The 20649-nt window shown below is 46.5% G+C and overlaps 1 protein-coding gene across 5 annotated transcripts in view; it reads right to left on the bottom strand.

Annotated features, from left to right (window-relative positions):
* PMFBP1 (polyamine modulated factor 1 binding protein 1) overlaps positions 1 to 20649 on the bottom strand; it is an 881291-nt gene that overhangs the window by 14501 nt on the left and 846141 nt on the right. For 4 of the 5 annotated variants that reach the window (XR_011199809.1, XR_011199811.1, XR_011199812.1 and 1 more), the window contains one exon: positions 1897 to 2080. The exons of the other annotated variant lie outside the window; for it this stretch is intronic. The gene's annotated coding sequence lies outside the window, so the exon portion shown is untranslated. The remainder of the gene's footprint in view (positions 1 to 1896; positions 2081 to 20649) is intronic. 5 annotated transcript variants of the gene reach the window in all.

Genomic DNA, 20649 nt, shown 5'->3' with positions numbered 1-20649 from the left:
CTAGGACCTAGCAAAAAGTCCTGCAAGTCTATATCCTCAGAAAGAGTCTTAAGATGTTCCTGAACTGTGGCTAACGTGTTAGTCTGTATCCATTCTTGCCACAGTTTACCCACAATGTATGTTGTAACTATACCCGTGTGTTGACCCGAGACAAAGCGAGGGTCTGGTCGGCTAATATTGAAACCCACTGAGGAATTCATAAAACGTTCCTGACATCCATTGGTGTCTCTCGGCCAAATCAACCACCCGCCAGGCCTGGAAAGTGAAGAGTTATAGGTACCAGCCTGAACCTTTGCATCTAGCTCTTCCTCAGTGACATTCAGGAAGAACTGCCAATCATTAAACTTTGCCGGTGTGGGGATACTGAGTGTGTTCCTTTCTTTTATTTTTGCTAACCCCAGACAGGATGTCTGTTGAATGGTGTCAATGAAAAAGATAATTTGCACAGGAATCAGGCTTGCTCTAAATAAAGCTTCCCTACCCTGTATTTGCCTATCATGTGTTCCCCATACACTCTTTAAATCAACAGTGTTCCTCCGGTATTCGTAACATTCAACTGCAAGACCGGAAACAAAGGAATCTTAATTTGTGAAAGAGGTAATTTGAAATAATTTGGTTCTGGATGTTTTGTGTCATGCCCAGAAAAATAAGTAAATGTATCTGTATACCATTTTGGGCTCCCCACAGGTGGTGAACAGTGTTCCCACTGTGTGTAGTTAAGTACTGGTCTGTGTCTAGTGGCACGGTGCAGGTAGTAACGTCCCCAGTTATTGTAACAGAACATTTCCCCATAATTCATTGTATATCTGTATACATCATCACTTTCAAACAGTGAATAGTCCTTCATTTCAGTTAACATGGAATCCACCGGCTGGACATCTCAATCATCAGATACACCACCAGGTGTAATTACATCAGTCACAGAAATTCTGAAGACATATGGAATTTGAATGACCTCAGTAGGCCCGCATGTATCAAATGGAACGTTGTCCCACACAATCAGCCCAAATGTTCACAAGGGAAAAGTTCCTTCAGACCTTATGTGAGGAATTATATGGAGTGAAGACCTCATTAAGAAGTGCAACAGAGGAGCGTTCAGGAAGGTAATGACCATTTATGAGCAAAAAGAAAGCAGTCACAAAACCAATCCATAGAAACAATGCAAAAAATGTCAAGCAGAACCATAAATAGTTTCATGAGTGAATTAAATAGTAAGGGCCTGATTTATACTTTTTTTAGCACCGCATTTGCGTTATGGTTTGACACAAGCGGTGCAAACGTACAAAATATAATTACATTTTGTACATTTGCGCAGCTTGTGAGTAAAAAAACAATGCAAATGTGGCGCTAAAAAAGTATCAATCAGGCCCTTATTTTTAAGCCATAGGTACAGCTTATGTGTCTTTTAAACATTTTCAATTACAGGAGTGGATGCATCTGAAGAAAAGTCATCAATGTCTATGAAATAACCAGAGGCATTCTCTGCAAACACAGGAGCAGATGCATCACCAGTGGATGGATCCACTTTGCGTGAAGGCTCATAGTAGACGGTGTCATCAGTCTGTGTAGTGTTGGTATAGAAAACAGCCAAATCCTAGACAGGTGCTGTCGTTGAAGTGGTAACTGGAATCAGCAAGAGCTCGTTTTCTGCCCTCCCCACGGTTGAGGAGTTATTTGTGGCATCGATGGACATGCTTGTCTAGTCAGAAGTAGTGTTGTTATTTCTGCTTTGAAGAGGTATATCTGTTGGGTAGTGAGAGGGGACCGGGAACTATCCAAGGGACCTCTGGGTCTACTGTGCAGGATCGGCCACATGGTGAACTTTGACGTAATCAATGGAAATTAATCTGTTTGCTCTGGAACCAGGCAGTGGTGGTAAGATGACAGTTCTAGTACCTTGTACTCCCAGGACTGGGACCGGTGCTCTGTAGGATGGACCAAATTCATTCTTCACAGCGATCTTCTCCCAAACCAGATCCCCGACTTTAGGAATCCAGCCAGTGGATGTTGTTGGTAAATCCCTTATTCCTAAGGTGGCAGAACTGGCAGATGATTTATCATCACAAAATTGCTGAAGCTCCTGTAAAACAGTGAGACATTCATTTATTTCAAAAGGTGTGTCTGCTGCCACCAAACCAGGGCCATCAAGATCTGGGACATACATAGGTATCCCACAGAGAACCGCATAGGGAGTGCGCCCCTCTCCCCCCCCCCAAGGATTGTCTGACAGATTATTCAGTGCTTTCTGGACCCTGTATAGGTGATGGAGCCAACTATGGCCAGAACCTAATATGTTTGCTGTTAAGGACTGCTTTAGATCACGGTTCCGCCTCTCCACAACCACATTTTTGGGATGGTATGGTGAGGAGCAATGGAGTTCAACACCCATCGTCCCCATGGTGTCCCTGAATGCCTTAGAGGCAAATGCAGGGCCCTCGTCCGAATGGAATGCTGCAACCTTATATGTTCCGATAAAGATCAGCAAGTCTTTTATAACAGTTTGAGCATCAGCCAACCACTGGGGCAATACCTACAGGAATCTAGGACAAGAATCTTCACCGACTAAGATGTATTTGTATGCACCATCAGGTTGGAGTGGACCGCAATGGTCCAGGTACACACATTGTAGTGGCCTGCTGGACACTAAGAGGGATGTCTGCGGTGGGCGTTTGATGTTGAAGCCCTTAATTTGTTGGCAAATGTCACAACAAAGGACGTACTTTTCGGTCGATTTGTATAGACCTGGCCACCAGAAGCGTTTCTGTAAGAGTGTTACTGTGGCTGAGATGCCAGCATGAGCAGAAGCGACAACCTCGTGTGCTGCTTTTATTAGATCTAATCTCTGGTCTTCGTTGGGGATCGCTCGATCTCCAACCCCAGGAATTGTTGCGTAGGCAACATTCTGTGTACTGATGTGGAAAGAATAATTTGTAGGGTATGCTTTTGTGAAAGACTTGCCTTCAGCCGAAGCTTTCACAGCAGTAATAATTTAATTATCCAATCTCGTCTGTGAACGAGTCACTGCAGCCACAGAAGCCGTAGCTACTGCAGATTTGGCCTCTTCATCAGCCAAAGTATTGCCGATAACGTGTACTTCTATACATTGGTGGCCCAATATATGTACTACATGGACACACAGTAGCTTATCCTTGAGCTCAGCCGCCCTCCCCCACAATGTTTTGTGTTGTATGGATAACTCCATCACTCCACTCATGGCTGCCCAAGCAGCTGAATATTGATGTTCGGTGCCGACAGCTGTTTGTGCTAAATGAAAGCATGGTATCTGCCAAGGGGCAATATATCTAGAGGAGCGGGGTACTTCTGTTCGTTTTGGAGAAATTCTTGTGTCTGAAGTTTTGGATCAAAGATGTAATCAACATCGCTGGCAGTCAGGGAGGTTGCCTACTGAATCCAGCATGGTTGTAATGCTTTGGCACTAGGAAGCCTTGCTTTGGTGACGGCTTCTAAGGCTGGCACCAGGGTAACGACAAAATGCGCTTTCCTTGGGCAAGTGGCCTTTCCTTAATGACAGCCATCTGAACTGCAGTTAGAATCTTTTCTGTGGGTGCAAAACGTCGTTCTGCATTAGCATATAAGTGAGATTTGTATGCTATGGGGACTGTGTCACCCTCGTTAAAGGTGACATAAGTAAACCTATGGCGCAATTATTCTGTGGACCAAATTTGTTTTGTTGTTACGTGTGTGTGCAAGTGTTCGCTTCTAGCATGTCCTGTTGCAATTCCCTAAGGATGCATGTGTGTTCAACTGTCAAGTCAGAGTGGCTTGATACATTGTGCATAGTCATGAATGTAAGTTCTGCCAAAATTAAAGAAAACAAGTAAAAACTGTAGTTTCTTGAGAGCGTTAGGTGGGTGAAGTTGTGCACATTTCTTCAGAAAGTGCTGGGGCAGGCTCTTCCCCTCGTATCCCAGGAACAATACGCTGAGAAAGGCTATTTTAGTTTTTCTAAAATTGAATTTGTAGCCAAGGGTTGCGAATCCTAAGACAAGCCGATCGACCCTGGTAAGATGAATGTTGAGGCTGTCATCTGTGAGATAGATGTCATCCACGTAGGACAACGCCTCGGGGTCAATATCATGTAATATTGATGTTACATGGGCTGAGAACAGCCCTGGGCTGTTCTTGTAGCCTTGGGGCAAACAGCAAAAGCATTTTTGTGAGCCAAATGAGAATGCACTCAGGTCCCGACTTTCGTATGCTGAGTTTTAGCAGAAGAACCAGTTGGAGATATCCAACGTTGTTTTGTACTTTTTGGCACTATGTTGTTAATCAGTGCTGTGCTATGTGAATTTTGTATAGCATATGTACGTGTATAACTGTTTCGGTGTCTATAATCTAAGACCATTCTGTAGGAATAGTCTACTTTTGCAACTGGGAATAACGGGTTACTCATTGCAGAGACACAGGGCTCAATTACTCCATGGTATTCGAGCTGAGTGAGGATCTCCCGCACTGGAGCTTTTGATTCATGTTGAACAGGATATTGTGGCTGAGGTTGGGGTGTAGACCTGATAGGTATTACATGACAAGGAGAATCTTTTTCCCAACCTACATGATTGCGGTACAATGTAGGTGCTTGCGCTAAAATCCAGTTGACAGCGTAGGCTTCTTTTACCGCTTTCTAGGACAAGATCAGAGAAAGAAGGCAAAATTACATCTTCCCCATGTGGGAGCTTGCAGACGTGCTCGGGGGCCTGTCCCTTTCGGCCAGCAGGTTATCACAACCAAGTTCACTCCAAAATATCACACAAATGGTGCGCTCTATCTCCCCCTCAATTTGGATATTTAAATCATACACCCTGTATCCTTTTGCATCCAGATGATCTTTCAGACTCAAGACAGCGCAGCAGAGGTCACGATATGTCGCCAAACAGTGTCACTGCCCACTGCTTTTTCTTCAGCAGTGTTCTCAAGTGTACTTGCATTTTTAATTGACAGTGCTGCCACCTTTTTCTTTTTAAACTGTGGCTTTTGTTGTGGGGACTTGTCTTCTTTTTTGTCTGAAGACTGGTGAGTCTTTCTTCTGTTTACCGTATTCAGGACGGCCCCCTCTCTCGCTACGTCTATCCAGTGCGTCCTGAAAGGAACGAGGGGGGCGCGAGTCAGTATATCTGTCAGTATAGTTTCTGTTTCTGAGAATGTATCTCCTATCTGAGTTCTCCGGGTATGGAGAATCTGCTCTGATTTCATCTGTAAATTGTTTTTGCTTATCCCAGTGCTTTTTAGAACCCTCCTTTGCTTGTTTAGTACCTTCCTTAGGGGTGGTACTTTGTAATTCAAGCTTCTTTGGCTTGGCTCCCAAACTATCCCTTTCTCTACTGGTATAAATGTTGGAAATATTTTCGGTAGCTCTCTCTCCCGGTCCAAATGTGGAATCTCTTTGAGGTGCTGGCGTATTGCCAGTGCTACTGCTTCCCCTTTGATATTACTGAGCATTATTGAGGAGACCGTGTCGAAGTTACACATTAATTTCATCCCCAAATCTAGGGCTGGTGCAGTACCGTGCTCATTCTGTTTTTAACACTTCCCCCAAATTGGCAAGTGTTGGGGTACCATGTGTGGCAGTGTATATTGCAACGAAGACTGTACCCCATGTGGCGCAGTCATCCACCTACGGAACCATCCTGAAGGGCAAGCACATTGTGAGAATTCTATGTTTCTCCTGTGGTCACGTATGGGCAAACATAGCCTCCAGCTGATTTGTTTTCGGGGCTATCCAGAACGGTATTTTCTCTCGTTCTGTAGGTACCTTACCCATGATAGTATGTAGAGGTTGTGGATTAATCCCAGTAGCCAATTGATATCCAGGAGGTGCTGGACGGGCTGGTGTAGTGTTCAAAGTTTACATTACGAACTGAACAAGTCCTCTGTAAAGTGTTACTAGTTCAAGGTATACGTTTTTCAGGTCTGCTGCTTGTATGGTTTGTATACCTGGGTGAGGTGTGCATGTGGCAAACATAGGCTACATTGGTCCATCATTACCGAAGGGACTTATGGTCAGATGTAGCAAAGGGTTTTACCCATTCTATGTCTATGGGAAAATGTGTTCGTACATATGGCCCTTAATCTCACGGGTTGTATTACATGTGGTACGGCGCCATTAAACCAGTTCTGATGTTCTTGATAAGTAATCGAAATCTCAAGATACTGGTATGCTTGGTACCGTTGAGGTACGTTTGCAATTCTGTATGTGTGGAATGTAAATGATCTCTGGTCTTCCTCAGGAATGGTGACCCAAGAATAGAATATTTCCGTTTGGTAAGTTTTACTAGCTTCTACTATGAATGTGACATCCCTGCCCTCTTCTGTTAAGCCATGCGCTACTAGGTGTAGTGTTAATGCTTGTCTAGCATTCTCAGGAATGTCTATGGGGTTAGCCATATTGTGAAATGGGAACACCAAATGAGGAGTAAAGTCCTTTTAAGAGTTCGAACAACCTACAGCCTAGTTAGGTGCTCCCTGTTCAGCTGAGGATCTTCCCCAAGACCACGGACGTCTCTGTATAATGGTATTTAGGGTACCTGCTGTATGTGAGACAGTGATAGAGTATCTGTAAAGTAGTGCCTAAATACCATTGTTGGTGGCGCCATGTCATAGTTTGACTCTTGCCAGACTGCTGGTTTAAGGAGGACAGTACTTATGTTTGTAGGTGACTATGCCAGTCCTACAACACTTAGCAACTGTCGTCCCAACCCTCCCGGCTCACAAGCAGCACCGCACCAAAAACCCAAGCAGTAAAAGGTGGTTTGTGGCAGCCTTTACGCATGGACTCAAGAGTGCAACATCTCAGGGAGTGTCGTGGTTAAACGGAGATTACCCCATTCTCACATAAACACCATGTCTCAATCAAACACAGGCAATGAAGAAGATGCAGTAAAGTTTCAATATGTTTTTTTTAGCAAAACTGCAATCTGCAATACGTTGTATGGGCTGCAATGATTAGGATAATGAACAGTGCAAGGAACAGACAAGAGTCATTAATACAAATACCCCCACCATCTTGCAATAACATGAAATGACATGAGATGTGAAATAAGTCCTAATGCCCTAGCATAACCTCTAACCTCAAAGAGAGCTAGGTATTTTAAACCTAATCTGCCAATGCCATGTCCATGAGAAGAGCCCCCAACCCTTGTTACCTTGGAATGAGGTCTCTAGCTCAGACTCCGTAGGGACAAGAAGGCTGGGTCAGCGTCAAGGCGACGTGCAGCATCGATAGCATCTGGTCGGAATTCCTTAGACTATCTTTTTAAGTGAGGAGTATTTATACAGATCTGCTTGGACCACGAACGTAGGTCTGTTCTCAAACAATACATAACAAGACATGCTTGGGACGGTAATTTATATAAACAATTCCCTCAAAAGCGTGAAAGCACCTAATGTGAACACCTGCCGTTTGTATATCTTTGTCGCTGGATATTGACGCCTTAGCACGGTGGCACTGATAACGCAAAACTAAAACATGGGCCTAACTAAAAGCAAGGCAGCCATCTTAAAATATTTAATTAAATAAATGTGCTAAAGCAGAGCAAGCTAAGCAGGATAAAAGTCACTAGGTGACGGGGACACGAGCCTGAAAGCCAAAGGCAAAGCGAACTCCTGTATCCCATTAAAACAAACTAGAATTCACTATATCTGCACTGCTGCTGTTGTAGGTGTTTCTCCTGAAGCAGCAGCTTGACTGGAGGTCAGATGCTCATGGCCAGGAGTCTCCGCCCAATTTGGTGGCACTAGGACGATTTGGGTCCATATGTTCCTGGTGTTCAAAACCCTGGGCACAAAAGGCAGTGGCAGGAAGCCATACAGAAGTCCTATGCTCCCCACTAGATGGAATGCATCTCCGAGTGAGAGATGCTTTGGAAACGCAAATGCCTTTAAAGTGCTCAAATTGTGCATTCTTTTTTTTTTTTAAATACAGTTTTTTTATTTGTTTTTCAACAGATGCATACCTCATCCAGAAAAGAAATACACAAGAATGTCTCCTCGTAGCACTCATTATCAGAGACAGACACAACTAAGCCACCCTCCTCCCCACTCTCCTCCCTCTCCCCACAGACACAATAACATATTGCAGGACATATCATCCCATGAGCTGTCTCCCATCCATAGGCATCCCGACATCTGCGTCTCTTACTCGGCAGCCAGTCACATCTTTTGGGCCCAACCTGTACACCCTCAACCACTGAGCTCTTGATCATCCAGTGAGTAGTATATCTTCCAGGCCCCCCAAATCCTCCCAAATTTCCTAGGGCAACCTCTATTTGCATATGTAAGCTTCTCTGCCAATATAAATCCATCCATCCTTCATCTCCACCTCAGGGCCTACCTTTGATCCCCATAGATGGGCAACATCTCTTTTAGCCACCACTAGCCCGAGGTTGCAAAAGAGGAGTCAAGCCGGGGGCAGGTCCACATCGTTGGGGATCCCTGGAAGAATAACCTTGGGGTCTAGCGGGATCTGCTACATCAGTATTCCTTGTAACTCCCTCACAATCCTTGTCCAGTATTCCCAAAAGGTATGTATGAAGTCTCCAATTCTAATTCGGCATCTAAGACATTCCGGATATTGCGACTTACCCATCTCACATAGCCGCTGCCTATCATAAAAGATCCTATGAAGGATCTTGAACTGAATTAGTCGCAACCTTGGCCACCTCTCGCAGGAACATTAGCACCGCCTCCCAATTTAGATCCTCCATTCCTCTATCAGTTTCCCATCTTCTGCCTAGTTTAGTTTAAGTGTCAGTTATGGTATAATTAATAGTCTTGTACACCAGGGATACTGCTTTGATGTTCAGATTCTCCGTCAGCAATCTGCCTTCTAACAGGGGGTAGTTAGGTATAGTCTCCCCGGACAGACCTTCCACCCTCCAAGCATGCCTCAGTCACATATACTGAAACTGTTGCTGTGCACTAAGCTCATAGCCATCCCTAAGTGAGTCATAAGGTCTCCTCTCACTATCACATCCCCGTTCTTGGAAACGCCAATCCACTCCCAAGCCTCAAAGCCTGTCAGCTTATTGCTTTCTAACAGCCAATTTCCCTCCCAAAGGGGAGTCATCTTAGTGGGCCCTATGTAGCTATGCAAGTACTTCAGTGGTTTTGATCCATGCTCCAATTGCCGCCTGGGTGGCCGGCAACAGGCTCTTCGTTCTCCTATCTCCAAACAGATGTTGGAGACACATTTTCCCCTCCCATTGTAATCTCTCCAAACTATACTTGGGGTGGTCCCTCCGGGCTTACAACCATTCATTCATATTAATCATGTAGGCCGCCCAGTAGTATGCTTCTGTGTCCTGCAGAGACAACCCCCATTATACTGATTCCTTTGCAACATTGAGAGAGCAAAATGAGGATGCTTATTTTCTCAAAGAAAAAGCTGTATATCTCTTGCCAGGGAATGAAAGAAGTCTAATGGGACTCAATAATATGTGTTCTGCAGAACATATGATAACTTCGGAAGAGGGATCATTTTAAACATGGCCACCCGCTCCATCAGGGTGAGCGGAAGATCCTCCCAGGCTCCAGATCCATTCGGCAGGCTCTTGTCACCTTCTCTAAATTGCATGCATGGCAAATATCTGCCTTGCGCATCATGTATATTCCCAGACACTTAAACCCGACTCTTGAATGTAAACCCTCTTAGCTCTGGATGTGCCCGAATGTGGCACACTAACGATTCATTCATGAGGGAAAACAAAGGGGGACAAGGGGCACCCCTTGTCCCTATCGCAATTGGGAATTCTGAGGAAAGAGTTCAGTTTGCTTTATTGCAGCCCGGTGGCTGCAGTGTAAGTAAACTCACCCATTCTCGATATCTGGGGCCAATGCCAAATCTCTCCTAAGTACCTTCCAGAAAGGGCCAATGCACCACGTTGAATGCTTTTTCAGCATTGAGGGCCAGGAACATATGTGGGTCTGGGCGCCTTAATATAGTATGTATCCAATTATGTGTACACCTTAGATTATATCTCGTGGAGCATCCTGGCATAAAGCAAGATTGGTCTTTATGAACCAGAGGAGTGATAACTCCAATCAATCGCTAAAACCGTAGCTAGAACTTTCACCTCCATATTTTGGAAGGAGATCAGTCTGTAGGATATGCAGGACATCTTAGCCCTCCCCTCCTTATGAATTACCACTATTTCTGCCTGTAGCAAAGTAACCTCTTTCTAGCATGGTACCCCCCACGTTTTAGTCTATTTGTCAGTGTGTATGACTGTGTTCACTGAGATCCTGCTAATCAGGACCCCAGTGATTATGCTCTCTCCTTTAAACTTGGTTGCTGGAACCTTTTTCTCCCCACAATTGGCGTACTGGTCCCCCCAAGTAAGTCCTTAGTATATGGTACCTCGGTACCCAGGGCCTTGGGGTACCTGGGATCCCTAAGGCCTGCAGCAGTTATTCTTCCACCCAGAGGGAGCCCATGAAAAGGGTTCTGCAGGCCTGCCATTGCAGTCTGCGTGAAACAGATGCAAGCACCCGTTTTCACTACAGGTCACTGCACCAGGTCACTGTAAGTCACCCCTATGGTAGGCCTTCTCAGCCCAGAGGGAAGGGTGCAGGTACTTGAGTGTGAGAACAGCCCTGCACTAGCAGAGGTGCCCCACAAACTCCAGACCCATTTTCCTTGACTTTCTGAATGCAGGCACGCCATTTTACGCATGTACTGAACATACGTTGCTACCAGTGTCCAGCTACATAATGTTAACTCCGAACCTGGGCATGTTTGCTATCAAACATGTCATAATCATACCCCAATACTGAGCAAGTATTGGAAGTATGATTCCATGCACTGGGGGGGGGTGGGAGGTGGCGGCTCCGTAGAGGACCCCAAGCATTGCTACCACCAGTCTTGCAGGGTTTTCCAGGCAGCCCAAGCTGCTGCCTAAGACAGGTTTCTGCCCTCCTGCTGCTTGATCTGATCAAGCCCAGGAAGGCAGAATAAAGGATTTCCTTTAGGAGAGGGAGGTAACACCCTCTACCTTTGGAAACAGGTGTGACTGGCTTTGGAGGGGTAGCCTCCCCAAGCCACTGGTATGCTTTGAAGGGCACATTTGGTGCCCTCCGTGCATAAACCCCCAGTCCCTGCTCTGACGCGAAACTGGACAATGAAAAGGGGAATGACCACTCCCCTGTCCATCATCACCTCATGGGTGGTGCTCAGAGCCCCTCCAGAGGCTCCCTGGGTTCTGCCACCTTGTTTCCAAGGTTGGCAGGGTACTCTGGGAGCATCTGAGAGGCCAGTCCAGGCAGGTGACATCCGAGCCCCCTACTGATAGGTGCTTACCTGGCTAAATGGCCAGCCCCCTTTCAGGGCTATTTAGGGTCTCTCTCCTAGGTGAGTCCTCAGATTTGGCTTGCAAGACTCCAGCAGGATTCCTCTGTAACCTCCCCTTCGACTCCTGGCCACTAGAACTGCAACTGGACCCTACATGAACCGACAACGCTGCAATCAACGAAGAAGACTCTTCTGCAACTTTGTTTACATGACGCCTGCCAGCTTTGCAACATTTCCCCGGCCTTGCATCCTCAGAAGATAGCAACTCTACAGCCTGCACAAGAAGAAGAAGTAGTAATCTCCCTTGGAGTGAAGGAGTCACTCCCCTGCATCCGCAGGCACCCACTGCAACGACAACCGTCTGCATGGATCTCCTCTCATCCTGAGCTGCATGGACCCTACATCACGGGTGGTGGCCCAGAGTAGCCCTCTTTGCCAGCTGTCCAACTTTGGTGGAGGTAAGCCCTTTCCTTCCCACGCAGGACAGTACCCCCCTGCACCGTGTCTCTTGCACCTGCCAAGGCTTGTTTGCATCTGCTCCAAGGGATCTTCAGGCGATGTGTAGCTCCAGCACCAAGCACTCCTTCCTGCAAAGCACAGCCTCCTGAGTGGTTCTCCAGCAGCATGGGATCCTCTTTTGTAGTGCTGCATGGGCTTCTTCTGCGACTCCTCTGTCCCTGGTCCTGTGGGACTCCTGCGGGTGCTGCCCCTGCCCCTGTGGACTCTCTGCGACGCTGAGGGTCCCCTTGGACTCCCCCCTTCTGGGTTGAGTCCTCCTGGGACTTGCTGGTCCCCGGCAGTACCACTTTCCACTAGCTGCGAATTTGCCTTTGCCAAGGCTTGTTGGTGGAATTCCTACACCCATCTGCAATCTTTCTTTCAGCATGGGACATCTTCTGCCACCATCAGGAACTCTTCTCAGGCTCCAGGACTGCAGTGCTGACCTGTTCTTCCTCACCGTTGACGTACTCCTGCAAGTACAGCTGGGTGGGTAGTAGCTCATACTCCTCCTGGACTCCACTGTGACTCTTGGACTTGGTCTCTTCTCTCCACAGGTCTTCTTCTCTAGGAATTTATTGCTGGTTTCTTGCAGTCTTGTCAGGGTGCCTTCTTTTTCCTTCTGTTGGATGGGTTGGGAAAATTCCAGTGATTTACTCCTGCTATCCTGGTTGCTGGGGGGTAATGTTAACTTACCTCTGTGGTTTTCTAGAACTCCCAGCTCCCCTCTACACATTTCACTTATCTAGGTGGTGATCCTGTGTTCGCATTCCATTTTTTTGTATATGGTATGGGCTCCCGCTAGGGTCATATTGCTATATGCACTGTTTTCAAACCTTTTTCTATGTCTATTTTTGATTACTAGTGTATATATTTAGAGTATTACTTACCTCCTATTGGAGGATTGCCCTTCTAGTATTTTGTGGTATTGTGTTCCAAAAATAAAGTACCAATATTTTTATACAGCTGAGTGTTTTCTTTCATGTGTGTAAGTGCTGTGTGACTACAGTGGTATTACATGAGCTTTGCATGTCTCCTAGATAAGCCCTTGCTGCTCATCCACAGCTAGAGATACTGCCTACACTTCACTAAGAGGGGATACCTAGATCTGGTATACGGTGCAAGTACCTTTGGCCCCCACTACACACCAGGCCTGCTCCCTACACTGCCCGTTGCAGATATTGGGGGAGGACCCCTTGATCTCTCACCTCTTGGAACATATCTAGCAAATGAGGGGCCAGAATGTCATTAAATCTTTTGATTAGCTCTGCTGGGAACCCATTGGGGCCCCAGAGCAGAGCTTCATGGTGACTGCTTTAATTCTGTCTAAGGTAATCTCCCCTTCTAGCACCTCCCGAGCCCCTGCATCCAGGACTGGGGCCCTGTAGGTAACCCCTAATGTGCTATTCAAATCGTAGCGGATGTGCCGCATATAACTCCTCGTAGTATTCAGCAAAGGCCTTTGCTATGTCTTTACTAGAGGTCACCCTTTCCCCATCTGGGTCACTATTGCATCTATCCATCTGGCTTCCATTTCCTTTTTGCCAAGCCAAGAGCTTCCCTGCTTTGTCCCCCGTGTCATATAGCTGATATTGGGTGTTGCGCAGCCTGGCCCTTGCCTCCATCTCTGCCACCTCAGCCCTCTTGAGTTCTAACTATCGAAGGGCTGGGGGAGGGAGGGGGAGGGTCGGTTCCCATCCCATCACCTCTTCCAGGTCCTCGAGCTGTCGCTCATATTTACGCAAGGTTTTGGACTCTTTCTTCTTCTTCTATGCTACCAAGTTTTGAGCACTATCTCGAATCACTGTCCTGTAAACTTCTCAGAACACTACCGGAGATTCAACCAATCCCATATTCTCTCTGAAGTAAAGTGTAGTCTCCACCTGGAGCCCATGTGACACTTCCCGGTCCTGCAAGTCCCAAACCCCTAAGCCACCTACGATGTCCCTCTCCCAAACCTCACTAGAAAAGGCGAATGATTGGACAAACCCTGTGCCAAATAGTCCGCTTGAGTGACTGTTCCCACCTCTCCCGCTGGTGTAAAAAAGTGATAAAATCTCGAAAAGACCTTATGAGCTCCAGGAAAATAAGAATACTTGTGTTCATCTGGGTGAGCCCTCCGCCACAAGTCAGAGTCCCAGGGCTGTGACAAAGCGGTGGAGTGGGGGTAATCCTATTCTCAGTCCCTCCCGATCTATCCACCGCCATGTCCATCACATCTTTAAAATCGTCCCCTACCACATGCAGCTTGTATCTCCGCCAGTTTCTCCAGCACCGGGGACTGGAGTCTGGGTGGTGCATAGACACTCAGGAGTAACATCTCTTGCCCACCCCAGGACCCTTGCACCCCCACATATCTCCCTGTCGGATCCACCCACTGCCTTATAGGCTGGAGGGAGTGGACCTGCGGACTAGGATCGCCACTCCCCTCAAGCCAGAAGTATAGCCCACATGTGCCATGCCCACTGCCCAAAAATTTACACTTCGTACCTTTGAGGTGCGTCTCCTACAGGAGCACTACACCCGGCTGTAGCCTCCTTTTATACTGGGACACCAGCCCCCCCTTAACCTTGTTCCCAACCCATTAACGTTCCAAGATGACATTGTGCATTCTTGGCACTGCGAAAAGATTGAGGCAGGGTTCTCCCCATTGCTGGTAGACGCCCTTTGCCATCTCCGGATGCAACTGCCATTTGAGATCACCTAAGCACCTGCTGCTAAGTTTGTCCACCCTGATGTTGAAAGATCCTACCAGGTGGTTTAACACCAAGTCAACCCCTATAGAAGTGCAAAGCCTCCTGGCACAAGGTCCACTACCCCCCAACTTTGCTCTGCCTCTTGCAGCACTATATGCCTGTAGTGTTGTCCGTAATCACCTGCACCAGTTTCCTTTAATTGACAACAGGAAGGCCACTAGCGCCTAGGGAATCACCCTCAGGTCAATGTGGATTTGAGTCTCTATCGGAGAACAGAATCCTCTGATGTCCATCTCTCCCAGCTAGCTTTCTGGCCAAGAAAAGGTGATGCTGCTTGTCAAGACAGTGGCTGAAATTGTATCTAAGACAGAGATGCCTGGGCTGCTGTTTCAATTACTTATTGGTCTCCAGGAAAGAAAAGGACCTGAGACCAATTTTAGAACTCTGATCTTGAAATCATTTCTCAGGAAGGAGAAGCTCAAAAGAAAGGCACTGGCTCATGTTTTGTCAGCCTTGCATCCTGAGGACTTGGTTTTGTCCCTAGTCCTGCAGGACATATACTTTAATGTGCTGATCCTGCAAGACCACAGTAAACGTCCCCGCTTTGTGGTGGGGCTCAACCATTTCCAATTCACTATCCTACTCTTTGGCCTGACATTAGCCCCTGCTGTGTTTACAAAAGTCATGTTGGTGGTGGCGGCCCATCTTTGTTGGTCAGGGATCCATGTATTCTCATCGCTCAACAACTAGCTGTTGAAAGAAGGCTGACATTGAGTTACCTGGAGTGGCCCTTCAACATTAGAGCAGACAAGCTTAGGAGGCATCTTTTAATGGATACTTCCAACCACAGTTTCCTCACCATGTGCATATTCCCCAGGTGTCAGATTGTATCTGGAAACTTTAAAAGCCGTACTCATGCATGCCGATTAGTGTCACTGTGCAGCTCCGGCCCACGTTGTTCAACTCTGGAAACGACAAGCAGAGCCAATTATAAGCGCCACTATGCATGCTGACATCGGGTCCTCTCTTTCCACTCTTTCAGATGCAGATTCTCAGCTTCTCCTCAGTCTTTTGACCGCTTCTTGTCTTCAAAATTATCCAGGAAAGGGAATAAGGGAAAATGTCAACTAAAACATCAGGGATTAAACTGTAGAGACTGTCACAAACAGATGCCTGTTATGAGCCTTCACAAAGTCTGTTTGTGCTGCCTGGGGTCAGGGCATGACTCCAGGGACTGTGACAATTGTACCCAATGAATCTGAATGTGATACAGGATTGTAAGGCCAAATTTTATGTCGCCAAACATAAGAAGGCTCTAAGCTGCGACTGTTCGAAGTCGAAAGGAAGGTCTTGTTCCTAAAATCCCTCCTGTGGCAGGTGATCGCCACATTTGAAAGCTTCAGGCAAGGCCAAGAAAAAGCACAAGAAGTCGTACTCTAGAAAGGACGTGAGGGCATTAACATGTCTCTCGTACTCCCTCTTTATCTCTATCAGGGCAGATTTTGAGTTTGGTCCTCGTGCATCGAGATTTTACAGGCAGCAAGTAGAGGCCTTCAGATAGGCCATGCTATGCATATTCAGTACTTTACCGTCTCCCTCTGGTGTGACTTCAGGCCCCAAAGTTCTGCAGAGGCTTCCAGTCAGACTTCCAACAGCGGGTCTGCTGTTGGTGCAGCCTGAACCCCTCAAAACTGCATTGAGTACAGAACTGGCTCCTGTGCCATCCTCTGTGTTAGTTCATTTCACATAGACGTTCGAGGATGTACAGCTCACAATGCTAAGGGACTCCTTGCAAAATCCACCACAACCTCAACAGGTTATCATGCCTGGCTCAGACATGCATGCAGCCATTGGTCAACTCTTCAGATTCCAATACTTTGCCACTCGCATGTGGTAGGGTCCAGATTTTATACAGTCTTTTGGGTATGGACTCAGACAGTGATAACAATGATGAGGGGGGCCAACTATGTTCCCCAATGTGACAGAGAAAACTGATTTGAAGAACGTCAGAATGCCAGTGGGTTGGATATTACCCCAGACATTGGCCTTGTTTCATTCCCTGGTCCTGCCACGATGGAAATTGCCTCTTTTGCTATTTTGACACAAAGAGCAGTAGATGTGCTACATTTAGAAATGCCCACTATGGAAGTAAAGACTAATGTTTTGACGGGAGTATTGCAACCTGATCAGGCTCCCACAAAGCAATTGTTGCCTTTTAGTAAAGCCCTTACACACACACCTTTGGAGTCTTGGTCACACCTGGTTCTACCTGTTAACAGGCAGGTTTGCTTGTTGCCATCGCCCTGAACCAGGTGTCCCATCCTTTCTCACGCAACACCCAAAAGAAGAGACCTTGGTGGTACAGGTGTCAACTAGAAACGTATGTTAATCTCAATGCTTTCCCTACTACTTCACCTAACCAAGAACTGAAATGAATGGAAACGTTTGGGAAATACATATTTTTTCATCCACCAGCTTGGCCCTCAGATATGTGAATGCTAGCTGTCTTCTGGACTGTTAGTCTCATGCTATTGGACCTGGCATCCCAAAACCTTTTGCCTTCCCTCTCGTGTTTTTCTGACCCTCTTTTTGATGGCTTTAGGACTCTAGGCACTTTATCACTGCTGATCAGTGCTAAAGTGCATGTGCTCTCCCCTTTAAGCTCGGTATGATTGGCTTAAACCTGATTAGTACATTTAATTTACCTTTAAAACCCTTGTACAGTGGTAACCCCTATACCCAGAGCCTGTAAATTAAATGCTACTAGTGGGGCTGCAGAGCAGCTTGCGCCATTCACAAAAGCAGCCTTTCAAACCAGTCTCAGGCCTGCTGCTGCAGAGCCTACGTGTGCAGTTTACTGCCACACTGACTTGCCATCTAAAGTTACTTGCCAAGCTTGGAACTCCTCTTTTACTACGTGCAGGTCACCCCTAAGGTAGGCCCTAGGTAACCCTATGGGCAGGGTGCCCTGTGGGTAACAGGTAGGACATGTGCCTTCATTGTGTGGCATGTCCTGGTAGTGACAAACAGCCTAACTTGTTTCTCACTTCTGTGCGTATTGCTTCTCTCCTAGGGTTGCATTAGAAATTCCCTTCTATTTGTCAAAGTGGTAATTTCTAATCTATGAGGAGTAGCATGCGCATGTTTGGGATGTTTGGAATGGTATCCTGCTTATTGGTGTAGGTCGATTTTCTTATTACTATGGTGGAAATGCCACTTTTAGAAAGTGCAACAACAGATGATGGGCAGAATGCAGAGCAAATCAAACCATCACCCCCAGTTACAGATCTGGGTTTAATCCATCAGTCCTTTTGCTTGCCATGCCATTACAGACCCAGGCATATGCAAATCAGCTGTGACCCTGTTTTAAAAAGTGGGCATTTCACTGTGCTTATAACTCTTGTGCTTTGCAGTCTGACTCCAATCTGTGTCTAGGGTCAAGTAACAGCTGGTCTTTGTGCATACTTTCCAGACAGCCATTACACAGGGAGGGTGGATGTGTAGCAGGATTACATTTGCATACTGAATGGTCTTCCTGGGCTGGGAGAGAGGGAGGTGGGGCATATTTGCATCTGTATAGATTATGTCCTGCCCTCATACAAAGCGCTTGTTTATGACCTGATGTCTGGAGCTAGGGCTGGGGTTGAAAGGCAGTGTTGAGAGCTTCTAAAGTTCTTTTAAAATCAAATCAGGGTATATAAGGTGCAACTACTTGCCTGTTAGGGTCTCAAGGCGCTAAGGGGGTTTGTCCTCTGAGCTTCAATTGAAGAGCCAGGTTTTAAGGTCCTTCCTGAATTGGGGTAGCGATGGTGACTACCTGAGGTGCAGGGTGTTCCAGCTCTTTGCCATGATGTAGGTGAAAGATCTCTTACCAGCCGAGCCAGTGGAGGTATTTTAGTTGACTGGAGATATGTTTGCGGTGAGCAGTGTCCAGGATGAGTCTGACGGAGGCATTTATGGATGTGCTCTAACTTCTTGAAGTTCTTCTGGGTGGTACTGGCATAGAGGGCGTTGCCATAGTCAAGTCTGCTGGTAACCAGGGCATGGGTTACGGTTGTGCAGCAGCCCTTTGGGATCCATTTGTAGATCTTGCGGAGAAGTCAGAGTGTGTGAAAGCAGGAGAATGCAACTTAGTTGACTTGGTGGGTCATGGTAAACGATGAGTCCAGGATGATCCTGAGGTTGTGTGCGTGGCTTGTGGGCAGATGGGGGTCGGTGGCCACCAGGAGTCGTCCCAGGCTGATGTGGATGGTCCCAGAATGAGGATCTCTGTTTGACGAATCCTGCTATAGGGCCAAGACAGGATTAAAAAATGCCATCATTAAAGGGAACTCCGGGGAGATACAATTAGCTAGACACACTTATAAGGAATCCATCTCTCGAGCTAAAAAATCTTGGGAAGAAACAATCTGGCAGGAACTGCTGGATGCCACACAATCCAATAATAACAAGTTGTTTTGGGAACTGTTGAGCAAGCGAGGGAAAGAGGGTAGAACTAGCCTAAGAAATCATATACAGCCAGAAAAATGGGTTGAACACTTCTCATGCCTTTATGATAAAACTGATACCCCTGTGACCCCCGCTAGCAGGGAAATGGGGCAAGATCTACCCTCCATCCTGGATGTGACCCCCAGCCTTGTTCCTATAGAAGGGGGATCACAGATTTTTGAGGGCCCCATCCGTTTTTCCATGGAAGAAACTGCAGAGACTATCCGCTCAGTAAAATCTGGAAAAGCACCAGGTCCAGATAAAATTCCGGGGGATCTCTATATATCTGAGCCAGCTATTTGGACCTGGTATATCAATGCACTTTTCCAATAAAATCACTGAAGGGGAGCAGATCCCTACGACATGGAAGGGTGCCAAAATTATCCTATCCACAAACAGGGCAATGCAAACCTCCCAACTAATTATAGGCCGATTAGTCTCCTAGACAACCTTCAAAAGATTTTTGCCAAGCAACTTTTAGGTAGATTAACTCATTGGGCCACGGATCATCAGATCCTTTCTCCACTCCAAGCAGGGTTTCGTTCTAGGATTAGCACAGTGGATCAGGTCTTTAGGCTGGCCGTGCTGTACTGGAAATATACAGCTCTTGCAAAACAACCATTATACATCGCCTTTGTTGATTTCAGATCAGCCTTCAACCTGGTTCCAAGGGAGAAGTTATGGGAGGTGCTATACAGAATAGGGACTCCAGCTAATATAATCCAATTTTTGAAGAGACTGCATGAAGACACTTATGCGCAAGTGAGATGGGGAAACCGAGGCGAACTAACAGACAAAATCACTATAAATAGAGGTGTTCGCCAGGGCTGTGTGCTGGCACCGTTTTTATTCTCTATTTTTATTAATGAGGTGGTACAGGTATTAATGGCATGCCAGAAGAAAATCCTGATTCTTCTGTTTGCAGATGATTCCCTTCTCATTTCCAAATCTCCAATGGGCCTACAAATTCTTATTAATAGATTTAATTCCTTCTGCCACGAGTACAGCCTAGAGCTGAATCACAAGAAAACCAAGTTAATGGCTCTCCAACCTGGAAGGCGACCTCTTGGACAAGGTTAGCTCCATCGACTACTTGGGTGTGAGGATCACCGATAATATGCATTGGGCAGATCAGGTTAACAAAAGTGCTGGCCGCTTGCAACACAACAACAGCAAAAACTGTCTCCCTGGCAATTAAGATCTATATTGCCAGAGCCCAGGGAGCTGCCGTCTATGGAGCGGAGGTCTGGGGCTTTTCTGACTGCAATAGGTTAACTATTGGAGAGGATAGCTTTGCGAGGGCTCTAAGCGCCTGCCTTCCTAGTACTCCGCTGATTCCATTGTTTTTAGATCTGGGCCTGAGACGGATAGCTGACCTAATTATCTTAAGACCACTCCTTTATTGGGTTAGGCTATGGACTGTACCAGAACTGGATGTTTATAAGTCCTCTCTTTTAGATCTGCTAAAATGCCCCAACTCAACTTCTATTCCCTGGGTAAAACATGTTTCCAGATGGTTTAGCAACCTGGGCCTTGGAGACTTTTGGGAAAAACCACATAAACTTGAGAAAGCTCATTCCAAAGTGTTGAAGCGCGTATACTGGTCCTATGTATGGAATGATTACATTATTCACAGACCCCATGGCTGTCTAACAAATCTTTTCT

The sequence above is a fragment of the Pleurodeles waltl genome, chromosome 12 (assembly GCF_031143425.1).
Source record: "Pleurodeles waltl isolate 20211129_DDA chromosome 12, aPleWal1.hap1.20221129, whole genome shotgun sequence".
NCBI classification, from domain to species: Eukaryota; Metazoa; Chordata; class Amphibia; order Caudata; family Salamandridae; genus Pleurodeles; species Pleurodeles waltl.
This window is presented reverse-complemented; position numbering and strand designations above follow the sequence as displayed.